At 43.7% G+C, this 23,531-nt stretch overlaps 1 protein-coding gene across 6 annotated transcripts in view; it reads right to left on the bottom strand.

Moving 5' to 3' along the window:
- The window catches only part of STXBP6 (syntaxin binding protein 6), a 256,512-nt gene that overhangs the window by 229,167 nt on the left and 3,814 nt on the right, over positions 1–23,531 (bottom strand). Inside the window, exon 1 of one of the 6 annotated variants that reach the window (XM_021098204.1) lies at positions 9,107–9,130. The exons of the other annotated variants lie outside the window; for them this stretch is intronic. The gene's annotated coding sequence lies outside the window, so the exon portion shown is untranslated. Of the gene's footprint in view, positions 1–9,106; positions 9,131–23,531 lie in introns of those variants that run through there. 6 annotated transcript variants of the gene reach the window in all.

Genomic DNA, 23,531 nt, shown 5'->3' with positions numbered 1-23,531 from the left:
AAATGCTGAGCACCTCCCAGGCCTCGGCAGCAATGCACTCAAAGCCAATCCACAAGGCCAGGCGGCTTCCCTGAGCCCAGGCTCCTCTGTCCCCCTCTTTTCCAGACGCAGCCTCAAAATTGTGACCTTTAATATTATGGGAGGTTATAATTATCCCTAACATCCCAGACTCTCCTGGTTTTGCAAAGTGCCGACCCAGAATTCAATTAAAAAGGAACAAACACAGAGTCTGACCATCTGAGAGGAGTAATGTGGTGAAATATCAGGGGCCAAAGCTCTAAATGTATGCTATTCTTTGTCATCACCACCCAGGGCTAGGGTGCCCTGCAGACTCTATCCCTTTCCACATGAATCCCTCAAGAGTCACTTTTCAGAGTCACACACTTGATCTGGTAGGAAAATTCTGGTTCCACGCCCAGAGAGCTGCATCCTGGTCCTAATCTACCAATATAAACAGTATGGGCTGGGGACCGTCATCAAACTTCTCCAGGCCTCAGCTTCCTTCTCTGTAACGTTTTAGATGCTGAGATCTATTTCCTTCCAGCTGTTAACACTCTATGACCCCAAGAGTGTTTATGCTTTAGCCTCAGTATAGAGAACTCCTCTGACATGAAAATCCTGAAAACTCATATAGAAGTTCTTTTTTTTTTTTTTTTCTTTTTTCTTTTTAGGGCCACACCTGCAGCATATGAAAGTTCCCAGGCTAGGGGTCGAATTGGAGCTTCAGTTGCCAGCTTACGCCACAGCCACGGCAATGCAGGATCTGAGCCACATCTTCGACCTACACTGCAGCTCATGGCAACACCGGATGCTTAACCCACTGACCAAGGCCAGGGATGGAATCCACATCCTCATGGGTACTCGTCGGGCTCCTTACCACTGAGCCACGACGGGAACTTCCTAGGAGGTAAGTTCTTAATTGATCAGCTTTAATGTGGGATCTTTCTAACCAGCCACCCAGGCCCAGTAATAACAGCGACCTACTGTCCTGGCCTACTCCATGCCAGGCAATGCTCTTGGCAGTCTTCAAACTCAACTGAGGCTTCTCAAAGGACCGTAAGGAAGACAAGGCTCCCTGGCTACAAATTAACTCGGCCTCTGTTGCCACCCCCACCCCTGCCCCCGCTCTGTTGAGCCCAAGAAGCAAGGCTTGGTGGACTTACACTCACCATCCACCTTACCATAAGCTTTACAATACCTAGCAAAGATGTCCACAGAAACACAGGAGGAATTTATGAGCCACAGAAAGACTTATGTTGAGAATGAACTAAGGCTTTCAAAAAAAAAGAAAAAATTCTAATAACAAAACAGGTGGTTTAGTTATTCTGAGAGCAAGAAAAAAATGATCAAGGCAGGGCCGAAATTATTGCTTTGGTAAAACAGTACAAAACAGCAGATGTCAAGGACATGCAGTGCCTCATCAGCAACACTTTGTTCTCTTTATTGAAGAAAAACGAATCAATTCTTAAAGGCCCCAAGGCCCAGACAGGAGAAGCCAAGCCTCCAGACTCCTGAATGTACCAGGGTGTAAAGGAACTTACAGATTATTAAGCCTTGAGTTGGGTAAAGTGATTCTTGTTCTGCAAATAGTTTGAGAAAGAAAGAAATCCAAGGCTTCTCACAAACTTAACAATTGATAAATAACTGGAAGAGCTAACTTACTAAGGTACATGAACAATAGACTCAAAGGAGTCAGAGAAAGGAAAGATCTAACATCATCTTGGACTTGGCTTTGGTGTTACTGGGCAGGGACAAATGGATGAGATAAGGAGAAAGGGGGAGAGAGGCACTGGGAGGGGGCAAAGTACAGGCAAAAGTAGGGATAAAAAAACAGGTTCCCTGGGGGGAAATAAGGAAATAGACCGACAGAGAGCAGAATGCGCTGCTCTGGGATTTAAGACACATCATTCCATGGCAGATCTCTGAGTGCAGGCGGGGTGGGAGTGGGGGCTTCTCCCATTGTCTTCCCTCATCATCCTCAGTCTGCAGACATGGACACCTCTGCCCCTGCTCTGTGGTTTACCTAATCGTTTCAGCATCAGTAATGAATAGATGCTATATCTGAAAGCCTCTGTGCCCTTTTTTTTTTTTTTTTTTTAAGATTCTAGACTTCTGCATCCTGATTACTTGGTGAGGATTTTTATCACAACCTTCGGATGTTTTGAGATGATCAGATTTGGCATCTTATTAAACTCAAAACCCAAGTGCTTTTTTTTTTTCTTGGTGAGCCTTCCAAACCCTTTTCCCCTCTCAAGTATAAGCCACACTGGCTCTTATGCTGTACCATTCAGAGAAGTATTTTTTTGAGCTCTCAGATGACTGCTTATAAACTGCAGAGGGGTGGGCCTGCTCAGCTTCGGTTACTGCCAAAGCACGACACACATCACAAATGACAACAGATGCTCCCAACATAGCTTCCTATCTACCCTCCCTTCAAAGCTCATCACAGTGCGAGCCACATGGGATTTGGCTCAACCTGGTCTCCTCTTCAAGGTTTTGATTACACCATCAGTCCCCTTCAGAAGCAACAAGATCATGTACGCAAAAGAGCACCAAATCATTCCAGCAATGGAAGAGGCTATGAACCCAAGAGGTTTAAATGAGGTGCTTTTTCTGTAGTAGCACAAAGCGATCAAAGACACAGTTTTCCTGATATCACTCTCAGGAAATTCTGCAAAAACAGAGGGGGGCCCCAAACCACTTAAATACACTCTTCCAGCTGAATTTCCATTGCAATCAAAAGGAAGGCGGTTAAGAGGAAATGGATAACCTGTTCTTATTCAACAGCCAGTCCAACTACAAATGAGGCTGAACCCTGGCCAAAATCTTCCTTTCTGCTCTTCATCCTGTAGTGAGCAAGGGTGACCTGGATATCCAAAACCCACGGACACTCTGGTCTCTGTTCCCTTGCCTGCCTCACCTCCAACAAAACCTCTCCTGTACTCCACCTGAGCCCAACCACCCAGAAAGCCTTAATTCTTTGCTGCCTTCACAGGAAAAATAAAATGGTCCTCCTTGGGTATCTCCCATTTTTTCCATCTCCTATTCATTTTTCAACCCACTCCAACCTGGCCTGGCTCCATCACTCCCTGAAACGTCCCTCCTCTGACTACAATAACCTCAGCTTTGCCCTCCTTGTTAAAATCCCCTCCTCTGGGATCAACCATGTGGACCTCATCGGAAGTTTCATTTCACATCCTTTCTTACTCAGCTTCCTTTCTAAAGGCCAACATTTTCAAAGCACGCTTTCCATAACCCCCTTGCCAAATGCCCTCAACCTGCCTTGCTTATCTTTTTGTCCTTCCTCTTCTGCCAACCTTCAGCCATGGCAAAATCCTACAGTGGCTCTGTCAATGCCCACAACCGAGCACCTGGGCACTCTTCCTTCATGGACACCAACTACAAATGAGTCCTCTGCAGTGCTGGGCGATCCCACCACGCATATCTCTCACTCATTCTCCCACTCTCCTCAATTCTTCCACCCCTTCTGACATCCACACTGCCACCATCATCCCTATTCTCAGGTGACCTTGCCTCCTAACAGAGAAATGGAACCCATCACATGGCAACTTCCAGTTACCAGACTAGCTTACTACCAGTCTTCAGCTTCTGCCTTCCTGTTCCCTCCTCTCATCCAAGGTCACCCTCTCCACTGGGCTTTAGATCCCACTTCATCCCACCTTCGCAGACTTGTGTAATCAATTATGCCTTGTCTCGTCTCTCCTGTTTATATAATCAATGTCTCCCTTTCAACTAGAGCCTTCCCATCAACACTTCAACTTCCCCGAGTCCTATTTTTAAAGCATTCCACCCTTAACCTCACTGGTCCCTAGCTAGTGCCTTCTTTCTTTGCTTCCTTCACAGGAAAAATAAAAACAGTCTTCCTTGGGTATCTCCCACCTTTCCATCTCCCATTTGTTTTTCAACCCATTCCAGTCTGGCTTGGCTCCATCATTCCCTGAAACTGCTCTAGCTCAGATCATTAATGATCTCTTTGTTGCCAAATTCAGGTCAGAGTTTTTTTTTTTTTTTTTTCATCCTTTACCTTATTTCACATCCTGACAGTATTTGGCCATGTTGCTCAATCTCCCCCTGAAACACTCCTTACTTTGGCCTCTACAGCCAATGTTCCTCTTCCAGCCACCATGGCTCCCTTCTCTTTGCAGGCTTGTCCTCCTCTGCCTAGTCTTTTAGGTGTCAATGCTTAAGCCTAGGTCTCCTTCTCTTTTCACCCTATATCAGCAGTCAAAAGCCCACTACCCATAGGGACCAGCAAGGAATACAATGAAATAAAACAAAGTTGACTTTCATTTTCCTCTCAGGCCTATAATTGAAAACCCAGCAGAATGGACAGGTTAAATGGTAACAGACCTGAGGCTTCAGGGTCAGGTGACAGTAGGGAGCGGTACAGACTATAATAAAATGCAGAATAGATGCTCCTACTGAAACAACAATCATTTCACTCAAGCCAGAAGTCCTTACTTGAAATGAAAACTCATGGTTTTTTAAATCTTGGCAATTAAGATTTCCTTCTGGTGCAAATAAAATAAATCCTGAGTTATACCAAAAGGAGAATTTATTGGCTCATTAAACTGCAAAGCCTAGAGATACAGCTTGACACTAGGTTTAATCAACATGATCAGGACCAGTTCCTCTATCTGGATTTTTCATGTCCCTAGTTCTCAGATAAGATCTACCCTATGGCAGCAAGGCCGCTGCCAGATCTCCTCCCAGGTTTGAGCAGAAACAAGAAAGATTCTCTACCTGAAGCACCCCCATCCCCAAATCGAAATTCCCTCCGATTGGACCAGTCTGGATGACAAGGCCATTCTTGAACCAACCATTGTGGCTGGGTGACTTGGGAACAATTGGTCAGCCCTGAGTTACACATTTCATCCAGAGTCAGGGGAATAACGTTATCTAAGCTGAAGGTCTGAGATTGGAGGAGAGGGAATTTCTTCAGAGGAAATTAGGGTGCTGCCATCAAAAGAGAAAGTGTATTTGGGCAGCCAAAAAACCATAAACATGCTACAGCAACTTGTTCAAATATTTTAAAAACACTTCGCAGGCCAAATAAAACAGGTTTGCTGGCTGAAGTTGGCTTGTCAACCTCCAGTTCCAATCCTCCTTTCTCGTTTCCTAGGTGATCTCATCCAAGATCAAGCCTTCATCTACCATCTCTGTACCCCAAATGCCACATTTTTATCTCTGACTCACAAATTCAACTGCCTACTCAACATCTCCACTTGGATGCCTCAAACTCATCTCAAATTCAATTTGCCCAAAATGACGTTAATGATCTTACCACCCCACACTTCTCTCCCATCCAAAGCTGGCCTTTCTCAGTGCTCTTATTTGAGGCAGGGGGTGGAAGGGGATGTCTGGGGGAATCAAACTAACACAACTGGGGTATTGTTTGAAAGAAAAATAAAATCTTTCAGTGGATCCAAACTGAAGTCAACTACAACTCTTTTGTTACTTCAAATATTTAAGAAAGACATTTGATATCTTAATTCATTTAAATTTAAAATTTTCATTTCCCATATCTTCCTAATTTATTTTTAAGACATATAGAAATAAAGTATCATCATAACTACCAAAGGCAGAAAAATCACCAAGGGAGCTTGAAAGGTGCTTTTGCTTTCATGTTTGTTAACAACACAGCTGTAGTTTTCTAGCAAACATCTGATGTGATTCTGACGACAACCCAGGAGGTTGGTAAGGCAAATTATTACCACATTGCTTCAAATCTAATAAATCACTGATTGTAAGATGCACCATCATTTTACACACCACTATATTTTTTTAGAAAAACACAAATTAAACCACAACATATGATGCACTATAAAATACATGTTGGAGTTCCCATCGTGGCGCAGTGGTTAACGAATCCGACTAGGAACCGTGAGGTTGCAGGTTCAGTCCCTGCCCTTGCTCAGTGGGTTAACGATCTGGCGTTGCCGTGAGCTGTGGTGTAGGTTGCAGACGTGGCTCAGATCCTGCGTTGCTGTGGCTCTGGCGTAGGCTGGTGGCTACGGCTCCGATTAGACCCCTAGCCTGGGAACCTCCATATGCCGCGGGAGCGGCCCAAGAAATAGCAACAACAACAACAACAACAAAAGACAAAAAGACAAAAAGACAAAAAAATAAAAAATAAAAAAAAATAAAATAAAATACATGTTGTTTTCATATAAAAATGGATGTCTTAGCCTCTTTGAAAAACATTATGATAAGCCTCACTTTTTTGATAAGGAGCCAGAGGTTCAGACACTTGCCCAAAGTTACAATTAATAAGATGGAGAATGGACTTAAACCCACAGGAATCAGTCTCCTAATCTGTTTTTCCTGCAATCTAGCTCCTAGGTCTGAATGATCTCTTGGATTTCTTCTGGGGGCCCCCCAAAACTTTTCTGATATGAACATGGTAAAGGAAAGCAGAACTTAGTCAACTCGATAAATGCTTTTAAATTGTCACGGATTCTAAGACAGAATAATGTAGACCTTTTTTCTCTAACTCCTGGACAGCCTAGAAAATACTGCTAGCAGAAACAGTGGTATACATTAGGCATGTAAGAAAAAGACTGCATCATTAATTTCACTGCCAACTCAGTAGGGTTGACACAAAACTTAGAAGTAACCATTAATTTTAAATATGAATCACGTGAAGTTTTCACTTCTGAGGCAACGTTACTGAGTATTGAGTCAAGGTAAAACTTTCATCCTTTTATAATAAAATATGCCTATTTAAAGACTTTGTTTGCTGCTTTCACTGTTTCAAAAATAACCATTTGGAAAGGTGCCATGTTATACCTAATTACCGCAAAGCAAATGTGTGAGCCTAATAGTTCTAATCAGCCTGTGCAAGGAGCCTTTTGATTTCAACACCTAGCATCCTTTAAAAAGAAAATTTGCTACAAAAAGCCAGGAAATTTGGTATGGGAACTGAATAAGATAGAATAGACTAAATTTGTGAGAGGTTTTTAAAAAAATTTAAATCTAATTATTTCGCATTTTGTACTCCCCACAGCACCTAGCACTGTGTCCTAAACATAGGAACCGTCTAATAAGTAAGCACACATGATGAGAGACAGTCCCTCTGTTTTCATAAGGGTTCCTTCTTCCTAGGAATGTGCTGGCTCTGGAGGAGATAGCAAGTAAGTCCTTCCTTTCACCAAGAAAGTAAATTCCTGATGGTGCCTATGGTGAGCCTATCTCTGTGCCAAAGGTACATCAAATTTAATACTGGAAGTCCTTAAGAACTGACAGTCCAATCAAGTACAAATATAAAAGATATGCAGGTGGCAGATTACCTTTAAGCATGCTCAGTAACTGGACAATATATATCAAAATTTTTGTTATAATATCACGTTCAAGCAGGAACAGATAGAGAATTAGGAGCGCTGGTGCAGCCAGTGCTGCATATGACCTTGGGCAAGTCATTTCTTGAAACGTTTCCTTAGTAATAATCTACCCATCCCTCAAGGCTACTATAAAAGAAATTAAGGCTGGAGAAAATTTTATGCAAAGCTTATAGCTCTATAAAATTTACATAGGACTAGCAAAATGTCCTACAGCCTAGAATATGTCAATGACTCCTTTTGGGGGTCCATTAAGACAATGTCAAAGGGCTCTTCCCAAAATGCAAACCCAATCATTCATCTCAAGATGTAAAGACTCACTGCCAAAGGATACATTTTTAACTGTTTAGCTTAGTAGATGACACTCTTTAAAAAGAGTGTATGGAGTTCCCATTGTGGCTCAGTGGAAACAAATCTGACTGGTATCCATGAGGTCCCAGGTTGGATCCCTGACCTTGCTCAGTGAGTTAAGGATTCAGCATTGCCGTGAGCTGTGGTATAGGTCAAAGATGCAGCTCAGATCTGGTGTGGCTGTGGCTGTGGGTAGCTTAGGCCAGCGGCTACAGCTCTGATTCAAGCCCTAGCCTGGGAACCTCCATACGCCTAGGTTTTAGCCCCTAAAAGACACACACACAAAAAGAATGTGTATATTTATGTGTGTATGTGTGTGTATGTGTATATGGGCCTGGATCACTTTGCTGTACAGCAGAAATTGGCACAATATTGTAAATCAACTATACTTTAATTAAAAGTAAATAAGTTAATTAAATAAACCTGACAATATGTATGATACCCTAAAAAAATAAAGCGGTTCCTCTGCAGCCCCATTTCTGGCTTTACTTTTCAAACATCACAGCAAATACGCAACTGCCTCTGATCACATCCTCTTCCACATTTCTCTACCTTTGCAATGTTGGTGAAATTTCTGTCTGTGATTATTCTACAACACTCTGGAGCCCACAGACTGGCTAGTATAGCGCCTGTCTCATTGTTATGAGTCTCAGCTTCTCCAGGGCAAGGAGACCCAGTGCCTTACTCTTCCCCATTCCTAGTACAGAGCTCAGTAAATACCGCTTGAGTGACAGGCCAGGGACATACTTGTTTGCATACCACACAAAGGTGGTGCTAAGCAGAGAATCTCAAGGGAATGTTGTCAACTAAAAAAAAAAAGGCTTAGAGGAGATCCTGTCCTGGCTCAGTGGTAATGAACCTGACTAGAATCCATGAGGTTGCGGGTTCAATTCCTGGCCTCACTCAGTGGGTTAAATGATCCAGTGCTGCTGTGATCTGTGGTGTAGGTCACAGATGTGGCTCTGATCTGGTATTTCTGTGGTTATAGCGTAGGCCAGCAGCTGCAGCTCTGATTGGACCCCTAGCCTGGGAACTTCCATATGTTGCAGGTGCGGCCCTAAAAAGACCGGGGGTGGGGGGTGGGGGAGGGGAAGGCTACAGGTCCACATCTCTTTCTCAAATCCCATACAGCCAGATGCACTTGGGAATGCAAAAATTTTGACATTTTTGAAATGTAATATATACCTATGCCACCAGTAGAGTGTAGGTCAATGCCCCATACTCCGAACACAGTAACACTGCTGCATCAAAACTTACCAATAACCACACTAAACGAGATAAATGAAGAATATAAATGGATACTCATTCAGGGAGATCTTGTCATCAAATAGGTTACAAAAGCTTTTGGAGCATTTTGGATTTGGGAATTAGACAGAAAGGGTGGGGATCCATATCACCTGATTGTGTCCATGGCTCCTTCATCTCCATTTTCTCATTTGCTCAGAAATTCACTGTGGAAGAAATGACCTACATTCAGGCAACAAAAAAAGTGGCCACATACTCAAACAGCAACAGATAGGCTATAAAATATTCTGAGAAGAGGTTCAGAGGCATATGCAAGTAGTCTTTATCACTGGCTGCTGTAGTAGTTGCTTAGAATGTAAAGGAACAAAAATAATAACAGTCAGATCCAGCACTGAAGGACCAGGTGAGGAAAGGAGTGATATGCAGAGCAGGAAATGAATGTATGAATGATTGTGTAAATAAATACTGTTAGGAATTCCTACCACTGATTTCTAAATGTATCTCCAATTATGGGGGCAGAAATGTACACATAAAAACAATGGCATTCATAAGCCAGAATCAAGCTGTCCAGACCAACACAACTTGTTTCCTTATCAAAACAGAGCAATGTATGCCACCTGATCCCCAGAACTGCAAGGAAGGGGAGAAATACAATTTTTGCAAATAATATATATATATATAACATATATTTTTTTAAACAACTAGAAAGACTCCTATTAATGCCTTGCATGAAAAATTTGGTTTAGAACTAAACAATTTCCTTTCCAAAAAGAAGTCCTAAATAAGTAGGAGGAGGAAAGTTTACATAATCCCATTTCCAATGAATTCTAATACCTGGACATACATTCTGTGGTTACCTATGAATCTAAATTTTGTATTTCAGGGCATGGCGGAATGGCTGCCTCAGAACCTTAATAAAATGCACCCCAATTCTATCACACACCAGAAGCCAATGGTTGGCAAGAGCTACCATTTAGCCTATTGAGCCCTCACTACATACAAGGCAGGAAACTGAGCCTTTTGAAAGTCTCAAACCTTGCATCTACCTTATAGGCTATCATTTCATTTTACACATAGAAACTGCATCTTCCAATCAAGATGTAAGAAGTAAGGCCAAATGACTGAAACGTTATCTCTTGCCGATTTCTAAAAAGAATGTCACAGCTCAATTCCATAGCACATACTTCCATCCTTTACCATATATACTTTTATATATATATATATATATATATATATATATATAAGTATGTAGCAAAAACAACTCTCTTGTCCACTCCTAAAGCTTTTCCCAGGTATCCCAGCTAAAAATGTGTTCCTTCTCCCTTCTCAGAAGTTCTCTTTGAATGTGCCCCATTCAGCCACCTATCTATCCCCTTTGGGGTACATAGCACATACCAGGCACCATGCTGAAGATACAAGATATACAAGTCACAGTCCCAACCCTCTGTTCAGTCTAGACATGCAGGCAAATAATCATACTTGAGCATAAGTTATATATGGCATTGGAGTAACAGAGACCAACTCTATCTCAGGGTAAAAGTTCGGTGGTTCAGAAGGTTTCAAAGAGGTGGCGTCTGAAGAATGACTGCAAAGATATAAGATGGACAGGAGAAGAAAGGCACTTCATGGGCAAAAGAATGAAAATGAATGATGCTATTAAGGTACTTCATGCCATTCATAATACGGGATTATGGAAAGAGAAAGCTGGGAAAGAAGGATGGAGCCAGCCAATAGAGAAACCCAATTGAGAAACAAAGGTCAACACCCCCTAGTCCCCAAAGACCAGTCATCTGTGCCTATCTGAGCTTAGCACCCAAGACAGCACCCTGCCCTATAGGGGCAGGGAAAAAGAAGGACAGTCCTATGGGCGAAAGAAGCCAAGTTATTTGGCAATTCACAAGAAGAGCCTGGCCACCTCTTCTGAACATGCTTTCTGGCTCTCCCCTCAGTACATTTACTCTCACCCCCATAAGTCCTAAGGATTCTAAGCACTAGTGTCTTGCCTTTTTTTTTTGAAGCGAATAGCTGCCAGTTAATCAAGACTGTGAGACTTTGAGTTCAGGATAAGATGCTGTTCCATCAAAGGTTCTCCATCCTTAGGGTTGGCTCCGAGGACAGCAGAGGAAAAAGAAAAAAAAAAGAAAAAGAAAAGAAATGCCCCCTGAGCTGGACAGGGGGAGAGAGAAGTGATTTTAAATAGACAGGTTTTAAAGGGAAATAGCTAGATCACAGACGACCAGTTACAGAGCACATCAGTATCCACCTACACACCACAGCACAGTGAAGACTGACAGAGTTGGGTTCTTATTCGCTCCTCCTGGGCCTTTAAAGCAGCAATCCCCATGTGTCCTATGGGGTCTAAAACTGCTCATCTGCTCCGATCTCCTCTTTAAAAGAAAAAAAAAAAATCTGTTGCTATATTACATGTTCTCTAATTAAAGTGGTTTCAAATGAACTGTGAGCAGAATTTCTGACAGCCCCTATGATAATTAGACACATCCTGGTTTCCTCCATAAACTCAGAGTGAAAAATCATGAGTTTGGAGTTCCCGTTGTGGCTCAGTGGAAACAAATCCAACTAGTATCCATGAGGACAATCCCTGGCCTCGTTCAGTGGGTTAAGGATCCAGCGTTGCCGTGAGCTGTGGTGTAGGTCGCAGACGTGGCTCAGATCTGGTGTGGCTGTGGCTGCGGCCGGCGGCTGTGGCTCCGATTTGACCCCTAGCCTGGAAACTTCCATATGCCGCAGGGGTAGCCCTAAAAGGCCCCCCAAAAAAGAGAAAAATCATGAGTCTGAGAATTCACCCTTCACCAAGACCAAGGTGACAGAGAAAGGGCAGTGAGCTTCAACACAAAGACAGTCTCCTCTAAGTGGAAACTTGGCCACATCAGACATAAAATATTGGAGCACTTCAGAGTTATTTACTCAAACATACAAATAATACTGTCAAATTCAGTATATATTATTTATAGAGCTATAAATTTAATATTACTTTTAGAACAAGACAAAGTCATTGCACGGTTCTCTCCTTGGACTGGACCAATTTAATTAAAGCTTTGGTTACCGCAAAGCAAGGAAAAAAGACAGAATGACCTTAAACTGAAAGTTAGATTTTAAAACAGAGAATCTTAGAAATATTTCAAAATTTCAGAAAATCACAACGAAATGAGGAACAAAAGGCTGGAATGAGGAGCCCCTGATTTACCACTGATTCACGGCAGAACCGTACTGCCTCGGGGTCCTCATTTGTAGCCTAAGAGTATTAAGCAAGCACTGGGGATTGACTGATGTGAGGCTCCTTATTCCCAAAGCAAGAGGAAAAGCAAAACCAATCAAAAAAACTTCGAGGAAAATGTCTCAGGATATAAAGAACTTTAGAGGCTTGCACCTGTAAGATAACACAGGTGAGAATGTTTACTGTTGCTCTGCTGGAGATGACGGCGGGACCGTGACCCACATCCTAGTTACACATCCAGGAACCAGTCATTTACTTACACCCACTCGAAATAAAGATGTGGCGGACCTTTTTCTTCCTCCCTTCACAACATGTAACTTGTGTTTACTCAGTGTGCTGTAAAATTCAGAACACAAAGCACTACTTATAAGGTTCTTTCTTTTGGCAGGAGGTGAATAATAAGCGCAGACGTCCCCCCAGCTGAGTCCAAACCCAAGGTGTTCGGCCTGCAGGCGTGCACAGGATCGTGTAATCTGCTAAGAAAACAGGTCAAGGGGCCACATCAGTATTCACAGTCACTGGGGGACAAGTGCTCCTTAGCAACACCTGGCTCTTCACACCTGCTCTAGAATACTCTACAGGAATTAAATGTGATAGGAAACGAGTGTCTTACCAGCAGAGGTTTTCATTAAAATATCCTCACTTTTTTTTTTTTTAATCTGCCATCTCATTTTATCCAGGGAAAACTGTGTGACTGTGAATGAAATAAAACTCTAATCTGTTTAGGAAACAGTTTGGTTATCTGGTTACCCACAGCCCAGGGCTTTGCCTTGAAAACTGAAGCTGTACAGGATGCAAGGTGCTAACAATAAGTAAACCATCAAACGAAGAAACTTATACTGTGCAGTCAGAGAGGTCCAGAGGTGTCTTTGCTACTGCTTTGAGCCAGAAAAATAGGCTGTAGCTTCTGCATTCCATGTACTCAGCTTTTAGACAGCATCCCCAAGGGCCATGGAAAGGGCTGCCTTGATGTGGTCCATGAGCCAGGAAGGGCGAGAACAAGCCTGTGGGACCTCCCAGTGTATTTCTGGGTCTCTTCCAGGCCCTTCACATCTCAGGGCTAGCTGGATGCTCCAGGGTCCATCTGAGAGCAATCCACCCAAGGCACTTCTTTCAGGAATAACTTTGGCAGATCTTTATTACACACCAAAGCCATTCGGCTGTTTCAGGGAAAACTAATGGGTAATTTTCTCTTAAGATCAGGAATGAATGCATATTAAAGAACTCAGTAATATTTTTCCTCTTCTGGTCAGATCTATACACGTGCCCCTTGGGAAAAAGATTTTTTACATAGAATAAAGTTTCCAACGGTGACAATATTCATGAACATATCTTAGAGTACTCCTTGGACAGCTAATGGCCAGCCAAGAGGAAGAGCAAGCAGAGTAAAGCCTACGGGTCAGGCTACTGGTCCCGGCAGAGAAGGAAGTGGGGCAAGGACACTGGAAAGCCCTGAGCTGCTTCCCTGAATAGCAGGGCCTCTAAAATCATGTTTGGAAAGAACAAGTGCCCTGAAGACTGACCCCAAATTCTTTTTTCCCCCCACACTCCCACTCAGCAGAGGACCCACCCAGATCCTAGGGTCTATCCTAGGATGGGAAATCAGACCTTCGCCATCAGCCCATGGTCTTCTGGCTGCAACAATTTTATGATTCCTTTAACACTTGTCAGGGGTGAAGCAGGATGGGGAAAAAGAAAGGGCACAAGTGGCCCTTGGGTAAGACAGAGCTAGGTCTGACTCCTCCATCATGCTCTCTTTCCCTTTCCATGTCTGACTTTTCATCTACAAAGTGGAAATACTCACATCAGTTAGTACTTCACAGGTTACCGTAAAGATGAAAAGAGATCAGGAAAATCAAGCACTTGGTGCTGTGCCTTCTTGCTTTCTGCTCATCTTCCATCCCCCTATAGGCAGATCCTATAAAGAATGTTTTATTTTTTTTAAGTCACCCATGAGGCACCCTCCTTATTCACTGGACTGGGTTCTGAGATGTCGTCCGCTATTTCCCCAAATCAAATACATGCTCAAAGGGCATTTGGAAAGTAACTAAAAATATCCAAAACAATATACTCAAAGCGATTCCTAAAATATTTTTAGCAATACTTTTGGAGCTGGTCTACAATCTCCCAGAGTGACAGTCCATAAAAGGCAAACATTGAAGTGAGCTGCTTTCAAGCTTTCAGGTGATCTCAAGACTTTGCAATTGCCCTGAACCACAGACCCTGGAGCTCCCCAACTTTTTAGGACATCCCCTGCTACGGGTTTTATGCCTCTGCCTATCCTCAGCCCACCTCATTCTGCTGTGCCTCCTGCAGGAGGGGATCTCCAGAAATTATGTCTGAGAATACAATCCAATCTCACTGATGAGTGACGGGTGACTCACTATAAATTTCAAGGATTTTTCATAGATGCTTTCGCTGTGTTTTAAAAGGCAAAACAAACCAACACAATTGAAAAATAGGCAAGAGACTTGAACAGGCACTTTACAAAAGATTTCTAAATGCCAAATACACAGGCAAAGACACTATGCTTCAAACAGTGATCAGAGAAACACAAATTAAAACCAGAATTAGAGACTTCTCCACAACACTGGAAGGGGTAAAATGAAAATGACAACCAAACTAAGTATTAGCAAGAATGTGGAGTAATGGGAACTCTCACTTACAGCAGATAGGGATACAAGCTGGAGTGGCCATAGTGGAAAACTCTGGCTATATCTACTAGGGCTGAACATACTCACACCGAAGGACCCCAGATTTACACACACAGCCACGTACACACACACCAGAAATGCATATCCTGAAAAATATACACATGAATGTTCACAGTGGCATCATTCGTGACAGCCAAAAACTAGAAACAATTCAAAGGTCCATAAGCAGTCATCGTGGCATGTTTATACAATGGGATATAATCCAGCTACCTCTGCAAGCCTGACAGGGATGAATCTCACAGTGTCGAGGGGAAGGGTGAGACATACCAGAATACAAAAAGATGAGGGTATTTATATAAAACTCAAAAACAGGCAAAGGTGAGCCATAGTCTTAGAAGTCAGGGCAGTGCTCCCGCAGAGGAGGAAATAACGGGAAGGGACAGGCACAAGGAGAGATTCTGGGATGCTTATGGTCATCCTTAAAAGGGTGTGCTGCTCAGACAACAGAGACCCGCTACACTGCACCCATGTAATCTGTGCATGTTTCTGTATGAAAGCTAAACTTCAAGTAAAAAATCCACCTAGATGCCTCCTCCTGTGCAAAGCCAAACAGAGCAAACCAATTTAATGATCTCGGGGCATAAATTTACTTAAGCAGCCAGGCCAGGTAAGAAGAGCAAGAGGCACCAGGTCACACTCCCACAGCGTGCCTGCTCCCAGCTCCTTCACAGGTGAGCCTGTGCTTCTGAAGGAGTCTGACTCCCAGGTCTCACGACTCATCTGTACCAACAGCTGGGTAATTATGAGATTCAGATGAGACACAACGAGATCACATCATATTTCTATGTACAACTGGCATCCCCACATTGCTTCCTATGACTGTTGGCACAGAGGGCAGCAAACACAGGTGGAAAGCAGGGAGAACCTGCGGAGACGCAGATTTTGAGGAACTTCGGAAGATTACTTTCAAGTCTTGGGGGCCAGTGGCATAGGTTAGTTGTGAAATTTCAACTCAAAGAGGAGTTATTGCACTTGGCAATCTCATAGCTGGATCACTGGGGCTGCTCTGGAATAAGTTTTTCAGCTCACCTCTGGCAATGATGTGCACATGTAATTCTGGAAGCATCAAATTTCTTTTTACTCTGTTACGCTCTCACTCTCTCTTAAGCTTCTGTCTTTCTGAGACTTCTAGTCTCGGTGGGTCCCTCTCTAGCTGTCCAAGGTCTCCTCTAGGACCTACGTTAGGGATTAGGCCTGTGCAGGCCAGACAGTGCCTGAAATGGTAGGCTCAGCCTTGCAGGAACTCAGGGCTCCTTCAGGGCCTTGGGCCAAGGCAGCCTGGGCATTTCTGGAAGCCCATGAGCAGAGCAGACCCCCAGGCCCCACCTCAGACCCAGCAAATCAGAATTTGTGCCTTAACAGGATGCCCAGGGGATTCACGTGCCCTGAAAGGTTTGAGAGGCACTGAGCGAGGTCACCTGATAAACTGAGAGGTCACAGCCTTGCCCAAGTGACGGAGTTCATTTTGAACAACCCCTGTGTGAATGGCCTTCCCCCAAGTGCAGATGAAGTGGGCCATGGGGCTGTACCTCTTACTCTATTTCCCAAACTCAAGGTCACATCTTCCCGGAACTCAGGACTGGGGCAGAAAAGGGCAGAGAATGATGGAGGCAGGGAGAAGAGAAGATGGAAAGGCGTGTCTGCCCTCACATCTCTGCAGCTCTGGAGAAAGCCAGGTGTCAGGAAGGAGGGGAGCACTGGAGCACTGAGCAGGGCGGAGCGCAAGTCTACTGAGGCTCAGGTGAGCTGTTTTGTCCATGAGAGTGGGGATCCTGAACCCCGAGTACCTGGGTCACTCCCAGCTCTGCTATGGGGCAGCTGTGGGATCTTATACAAGTCACACGACCTCTGTCTCAGTCGAAAAAAACTGTGAAATAGGGAATAACAGTGACCCCGCTGAGAAGTGTTGGAGGGGATGAAAGGAATCAGCATCTATAAAGCACTTAGAACCACGTGCTGTGGGAGCTCAGGGTTGTCTCTAGGGAAATGCTGTTCAAAAAGTATATGGAGGAGTTTTTGTCGCAGCGCAGTGGTTAACGAATCTGACTAGGAGCCATGAGGTTGTGGGTTCGATCCCTGGCCTTGCTCAGTGGATGAAGGACCCGGTGTTGCCGTGAGCTGTGGTGTAGGTTGCAGATGCAGCTCAGATCTCGTGTCGCTGTGGCTCTGGTGTAGGCTGGCGGCTACAGCTCCAATTAGACCCCTAGCCTGGGAATCTCCATATGCCACGGGAGCACCCTAGAAAAGGCACAGACAAAAAAAAAAAAAAAAAAAAAAAAAAGTATATGGCCAGAAAAATTAATAGACTAGACGGGATGGGGGACTTCCAGAAGAAAGCAGAGGTCCAACTCAACATATTTTTACTGATTCTCTCCTATATACCAGGCACGCGGCCTCAGGGACCCCGGCCTTTGAAGGAAACCATGGTCTAGTGAGGTTTGAGACCAAGGCGAGGTGTCCGAGTTCAGCATTCACTGTTCCATTTTTAAAAAATCGACCACCAGATAGACCAGGGGTTGTGTGGCTGACAGTCAGAAAAGGATATGATTCAAAGGAAAATGTCTTGGGAGTTCCCATCGTGGCTTAGAGGAAATGAATCTGACTGGCATCCATGAGGATGCAAGTTTGATCCCTGGCCTCACTCAGTGGGTTAAGGATCCAGCATTGCCGTGAGCCATGGTGTAGATCGCAGACACAGTGCAGCTCGGATCTGGTGTTGCTGTGGCTGCAGCTCTGATTTGACCCCTAGGCTGGGAACTTCCATATGCCTTGGGTGTGGCCCTAAAAGGACAAAAAACAAAGGAAAATGTCCATTTTCCAGTGGATGAAACTGAGCGATATGTTTTATTTGCTTTGATTTCCTTATATAAGCACCAAATTCTACCTTAAACTCACTTAAAAAACAAAACGCAAACCAAAAACTATTGTTACCATTGTATAAGGATTTAATTTTAAAAGGACTTACATCAGGAACACCTAGCTTTCTCCACCTAGCTCCTTCTCAGCAGCAGGGCAGCTTCCTTATTGCTACTTAATGAGAGAGTAGATTAAATTCTTTAAGAATAATATTAACTTCTCAACCATTAGATCCTGCTGACTGTCACCTTAGACTGGGTGAAGCAAGATATTCCCAAGCAGTGTACAAAGACCAGCTTGCTGATCTATAACCTCTCTGACCAACCGTGGTTATGAAGGGTGACCATAGTACAACACTGCTCAGATCATTCCTGCGTCCACCTTCAGGAAGGGCAGTATCATGAGGCTCAGTGTGTTTGGCTTCGACCTGAGTATCTTGTCCTCAAGTACCTGTTTAAAGGCTCAGCCTCGGCACTGTAACTAAGTGAACAATCCCCTTCTCTTCAGAGCCATCAGGCACCTGCCCGGGCACAAAACGGTCCAACAAAGTGAAACAGGGCCTCACAGTGTGATATTACCAACCTTAGGAAAGCAGTGAATTTCAGGCTGTGATGATCAGAAACTAGTTTGATTCACCACACTTGTGGTTCTGTTAAAATCTTTTTTTTTTTTTCTTTTTAAGATTTTTATTTTTTCTATTATAATTGATTGACAATGTCCTGTCAATTTCTGCTGTACAGCAAAGTGACCCGGTCATACATATATACTCTTTTTCTCACATTATCCTCCATCATGTTCCATCACAAGTTTTGTTAAAATCTTACAAACAATTGGTGTGTAGTTTTTTTCCAAGAGGAAAGTGGAAAGAATCCACCAAGGTGAAATGTAAACACGATCATTACATCCTCGCCTTTCGGATCATGACAAAGGAAACAGAAACAGGACTGAGGTTATTAGGCCACCGCTCACCTCGTGTGACCTGAGAGGAAGCCCTTATCCAAGCTGGCTCTGGTGGGTGACAGCCCACACTTTCCAAAGGTCCATCCTCTTAAACCACAAATGCCCTCACAGGAGCTGATCACGAGAACTCCAAATCCAGCCCGTGAGGCAGGCTGGCCGGCAGGGGCTGGTCCCGAAGAGCAACACAGGAAACTGAGGCTGGGTGAGGGCAGTGCTCCAGGGTCCACATAGGAGAACTACAGCCAGTGCCAGGATTTAGTTTCCAATTCTTCCTCTTCAGTTGATCCCCATTCAACTTAACTAATTCAACTTAACTTTTGGCCTAATTCAACTTAACTTTTCAGAGTTTAGCACACTCACAGAAGGTGAACTAATGAAATGCCCAGATTTTCTAAAGCCAACAATGGAGCAAATATTTTCAACCTGATCCCGAGAGAGAGTCACTCATTCTGTGAATGAAACCAAACGGTGTATGTTTTAGATCCCTTTATTTTCTGCCATCTTCATAAGAGATGAACATCAGCAAGTGAGGGAGAGGAAGGCAGCCAGGCAGGGATGGGCCGAGACCACCATACCAAGGAACCTTAGCACCAACCGAGCAGCCAAGGGCTGCCCTTCTGGCCAAAAAGAAACCAACTCTGTGAAAGCACAATCAAGACCCAACAGCTTGACTGAAAGTTATCCAGACTCATCTGAGACTAGCTCAGTGTCTTTACCAAAGCTATAGTAATATGAGAACCAATAGCAAATAGATGTTGTTCTGAGGACTAGGATTCATACCCTTTCTCCTACTTCAGCTCCTCCCCCACTTCTCCAACCCCACCATACAAATCAAAAACCACTTCGAAGCCCTTGGCTTTCTTACATAAAATTTTTCCTTAGTCCTAACCATGGAATTCTTAGCCCTTGTGGAAAGGAGAGAGCGAAGAATATTTAACACACCAGTTACATTGTGTTAGGCACTTTTCTAGGCGCTAGGTCTCACTCTGATCTTAGATGAGAAAACAGTGGCTCAGATGTTACTTACCTCGCCTGGGTTCCCACAGCAAATTCATGGTGGAGCTACATTTCACCTTCAGCTTGGTCCTACTCCAAGGCCAACTTCTCCTCCCTCTAACAGCTTCTACTCAGAGACTGACCCACGGAACGCATCAGTGGGAGCTTGTTACATGTGCACCATTCCAGACCCCAACCCAGGTCTAGTGAATCAGGGTCAGCACCTAACAAGGATCCCCAGGTGCTTCCTGTCCATGAGCTGGACAAGCACAGCTAAGCTATGCCACACAGAGAGGGTAGAAACAGTCTCAACAGAGAGGAACAACTGCCCCAGGTCCAGCGTGTTAAACCTCATTTAGCATCATGACTCTTGGACCCAAATACTGTGATGCTCCTGTGGTGCCAAGTACCACATGAACCCTGTTTAATACAGTCAGAGACTTTCTTATAAAGGGTGGTCTGGACACAGTTCCACAAATAACTTAGAAGATGACACTAAAACATCTACCACAGCCAAATCTGGAGGGAGAAGCTAAACATAAGCTGCCCAGTCAGTACTGCCCATTTCCCTCTGGTGGATCACAAGGAAGCCTAAATACAGAATTAAACTCCAGAGGGAAGCCCAGAGAAACACACGCCAATTGCAAGTTCACAGGGTATTCGCCATGAAAACAGTCCCACTGACTCAGGAACAACTTGGAACTCAAACCTTTTAATTCAGAGGAAGGACTTAGGGATGGAAGAGTAGCAGAAAAATCCTAGAAGGTCCAAAGACGGGAATTATTTAGATTCTCCCCGCTCCCCCAAGAGCAGAAAATTTGGCCTGAAGCTGACAGCCTATTCCTGCATCTCTCAAACCACTTTCTCCTTATTACTTCTCCCTTCACTATACCCACAGTGGCATTCTTGCTTTTTTAAAATTGAGAGAGTCATATACTTTAACATTCACCCTTTTAAAGTGTAAAATTCAGTAGTGTTGATGTATTGTGCAACCATTCCAGAATATTTTCATCACCCCCAAAAGAAACCCCATACCCATATCAGTTTCTCCCATTCATCTCTCCCCAGCCCCTGGCAACCACTGATGAATATTTTGTCACTATGGATTTGCCTATTCTGGATATTTCATAATGGAATTATACAATATGTGGCCTTATGTGTCTGGCTTTTTTCATGTAGTAAGTTTTCTTTTTTTTTTTTTTTTTTTTTTTTGTCTTTTTGCCCTAAGGCCGCTTCCCATGGCATATGGAGGTTCCCAGGCTAGGGGTCTAATCAGAGCTGTAGCCACCAGCCTACGCCAGAGCCATAGCAACGCGAGGACCCCAGCCGTGTTTGCAACCTACACCACAGCTCACCGCAACACCAGGTCCTTAACCCACTGAGCAAGGTCAGGGATCGAACCTACAATCTCATGGTTCCTAGTCGGATTCGACAACCACTGCGCCACGACGGGAACTCCCCTATAGTAGGTTTTCAGGGTTGATCTGTATTGGAGCATGAATCGAATTTCATTCCTTTTTATGGCTAAAGGATATTCCGCTGTGTGGCTATGCACTTTGTTTATCCATTCATCAGTTGGTAGACATTTAGGCTGTCTCCATTTTTTGACTATTGTGAACAACGCTACCATGAACATTTGTGTCCAAGTGTCTGCACGAACGTGTTTTCTATTCTCTTGGGAATACACCAAGGAGTGGAATTGCTCATGAGGTACCCTGATGTCTAACAAGTTTTGAGGAACTGCCTGTTTTCCACGGCAGCTGCACTGTTTTCCATTCCCATGGACAATGTGACGAAGGAGGGTTCTGATTTCTCCACATCCTCACCAACACTTGTTATTATATGTCTTTTCGATTATAGCCATCCTGATAGGTGTAAAGTGGTATCTCGCTGAGGTTTTGAACCATATTTCCCCAAGAACTAAGGATGCTGAGCACCTTTTCATTTCCTTATTGACCATTTGTATATCTTATCTGAAAAAAAAAATGTATATTTAAATCCTTTGCTCATCTACATTGGGTTATTTGCTTTTTTATTGTTGCGTTATAAGAGTTCTTTCTCCTTATTTCTGAAACTTCAGTCAAGGTTCCCTTTTCCTAGAAAGCCCATCCAATACTCTTCAACTGGACTCATGTTGAAATTAAGCCCTCTGTACCTGGAACTATCCTCTAAAAGCCTAGGAACACTTCCCTCTGCCTTTCTGGTCCCATGCAAACGTCCCTGCTTTCAGCCTGTGTTGTATTCCCCCCATTCTTTATCCACTGCAAGCTCTCCTGTGGTCATAAGAATTCATCTGTTACTTCAGTGGCTTTCTACAATCAAGGGAGAACTTAATGACAGGTTCTCTGGCCCGTGGCACAGATTCACTCTAGCTCTGTGCTAGGCACAGTCCGTTTCTTAGGTGCTCTGAAAAGCATTTCTATGCAGGCACAGGTACGACTCTACACTCCCGCTCCCTAACACCACCAATCTAAAACGCCTCTTCTCCTCTCTACAAAAGGCCTACCCATCATTTCTAACATTTCCGTAGTCTAGCCCCTGCTTGGAGACGTCCTCAGCCGCCTGAGCTTAAAATGGCTTCTCTCAACTCGGAAATAAATAGTAATCATTTGTACAGTTGTGAATCAATTATGTACATATTTTATGATGTCCCTCTAGTTTAAGGAGAGACCAGGTGAAACCACCCCACCTGATGGTATTAAACAATATAGTAGAACTGCTCGGATATGCTGGTGCAGTAAAGGAGTCCTGGAAGATAAGACGCCTCATCTCAAAAATGGTCTGGGAAATGCCTGCTTGAATAAATATAACCAAGTTTTCAGTTGTTGATATTGTCAACTGTAGTACTTCTCGGAGTCTCTGATATGATTCTACACCTGTTGAGAATCCCCAGGAGAGGACAAAATAAGATGCAGCGCTTCCAAATTGATTTGCCCTTTAGGAGAGCACACCTATTAGCATTCACCCAATGGTATCCTTCCGCAAGCTCTGGGGACTGCTGAGCTATTGCAATGACTGCTCAATTCTACCAGCTGGACAGCAGAAACCACATTTTCTACCCAGAAAATGAACCAAACTTGCTTTGTTTTAGGATGCTGTTCACTAGAAGTCACTATTAACACTCCAGGTTACAGGAAGAGAAGAAACCATACATTAAATGTGTTAATATTTATAAGACCCACCTGGATTTCTGAAATTGGAAAATGATGAAACGTGAAAAGGAAAAAAAAAAAATGGATCTTAGAATTGAACTAGTGCACTACAAACAGAGTGTTAGTTTAAAAGCGCCTTCTAGGAAGGTTGAGGCAAACCGCCTTCCGGGCATGGACCATAACTCTCTGTGACCCCAGAACAACAGCTCTGATGATCAAAATGACAGTCTCACGACAGACTTAGCCAAGATAACAAGTGGTCATGTACTGAGAAAGTGAAGTGAAAGGAAGCTTCCCCCACACTGGAAAAAGTCCTCCCAGCAAAAAGCAGGGGGAACACCCAAAATATAAACATCAAGTTATGGAAAAGAATTTTAAAATAAAAATGTTCCCTACTTGTTTTAAGTAGGAGAAGCCATTTATGTTACCTAGTGAAGCTTAAGACTTACAAGCCCAAGGGCTGTTTCTTTACTGAGCGCTAATTCCGGCCAGGAAGACAGGCATGGGCCTTGCCGTTTTAGCTACTAAAACACTAAGTGGTACACTTGAGTTTTTGAATAGGTTTCTGATTTACTGATAGGTCTCTCTAGTGCTAATCATTTTAAAACTAAAACAAAACACAAATGGAAAGCTGAGATAAAGCCTAACAGTCAGCTGGGACTCC

Source organism: Sus scrofa, chromosome 7 (assembly GCF_000003025.6).
Source record: "Sus scrofa isolate TJ Tabasco breed Duroc chromosome 7, Sscrofa11.1, whole genome shotgun sequence".
Taxonomy (NCBI): domain Eukaryota; kingdom Metazoa; phylum Chordata; class Mammalia; order Artiodactyla; family Suidae; genus Sus; species Sus scrofa.
Note: the sequence above shows the minus strand (reverse complement) of the source record. Positions and strands in the feature narration are given on the sequence as shown.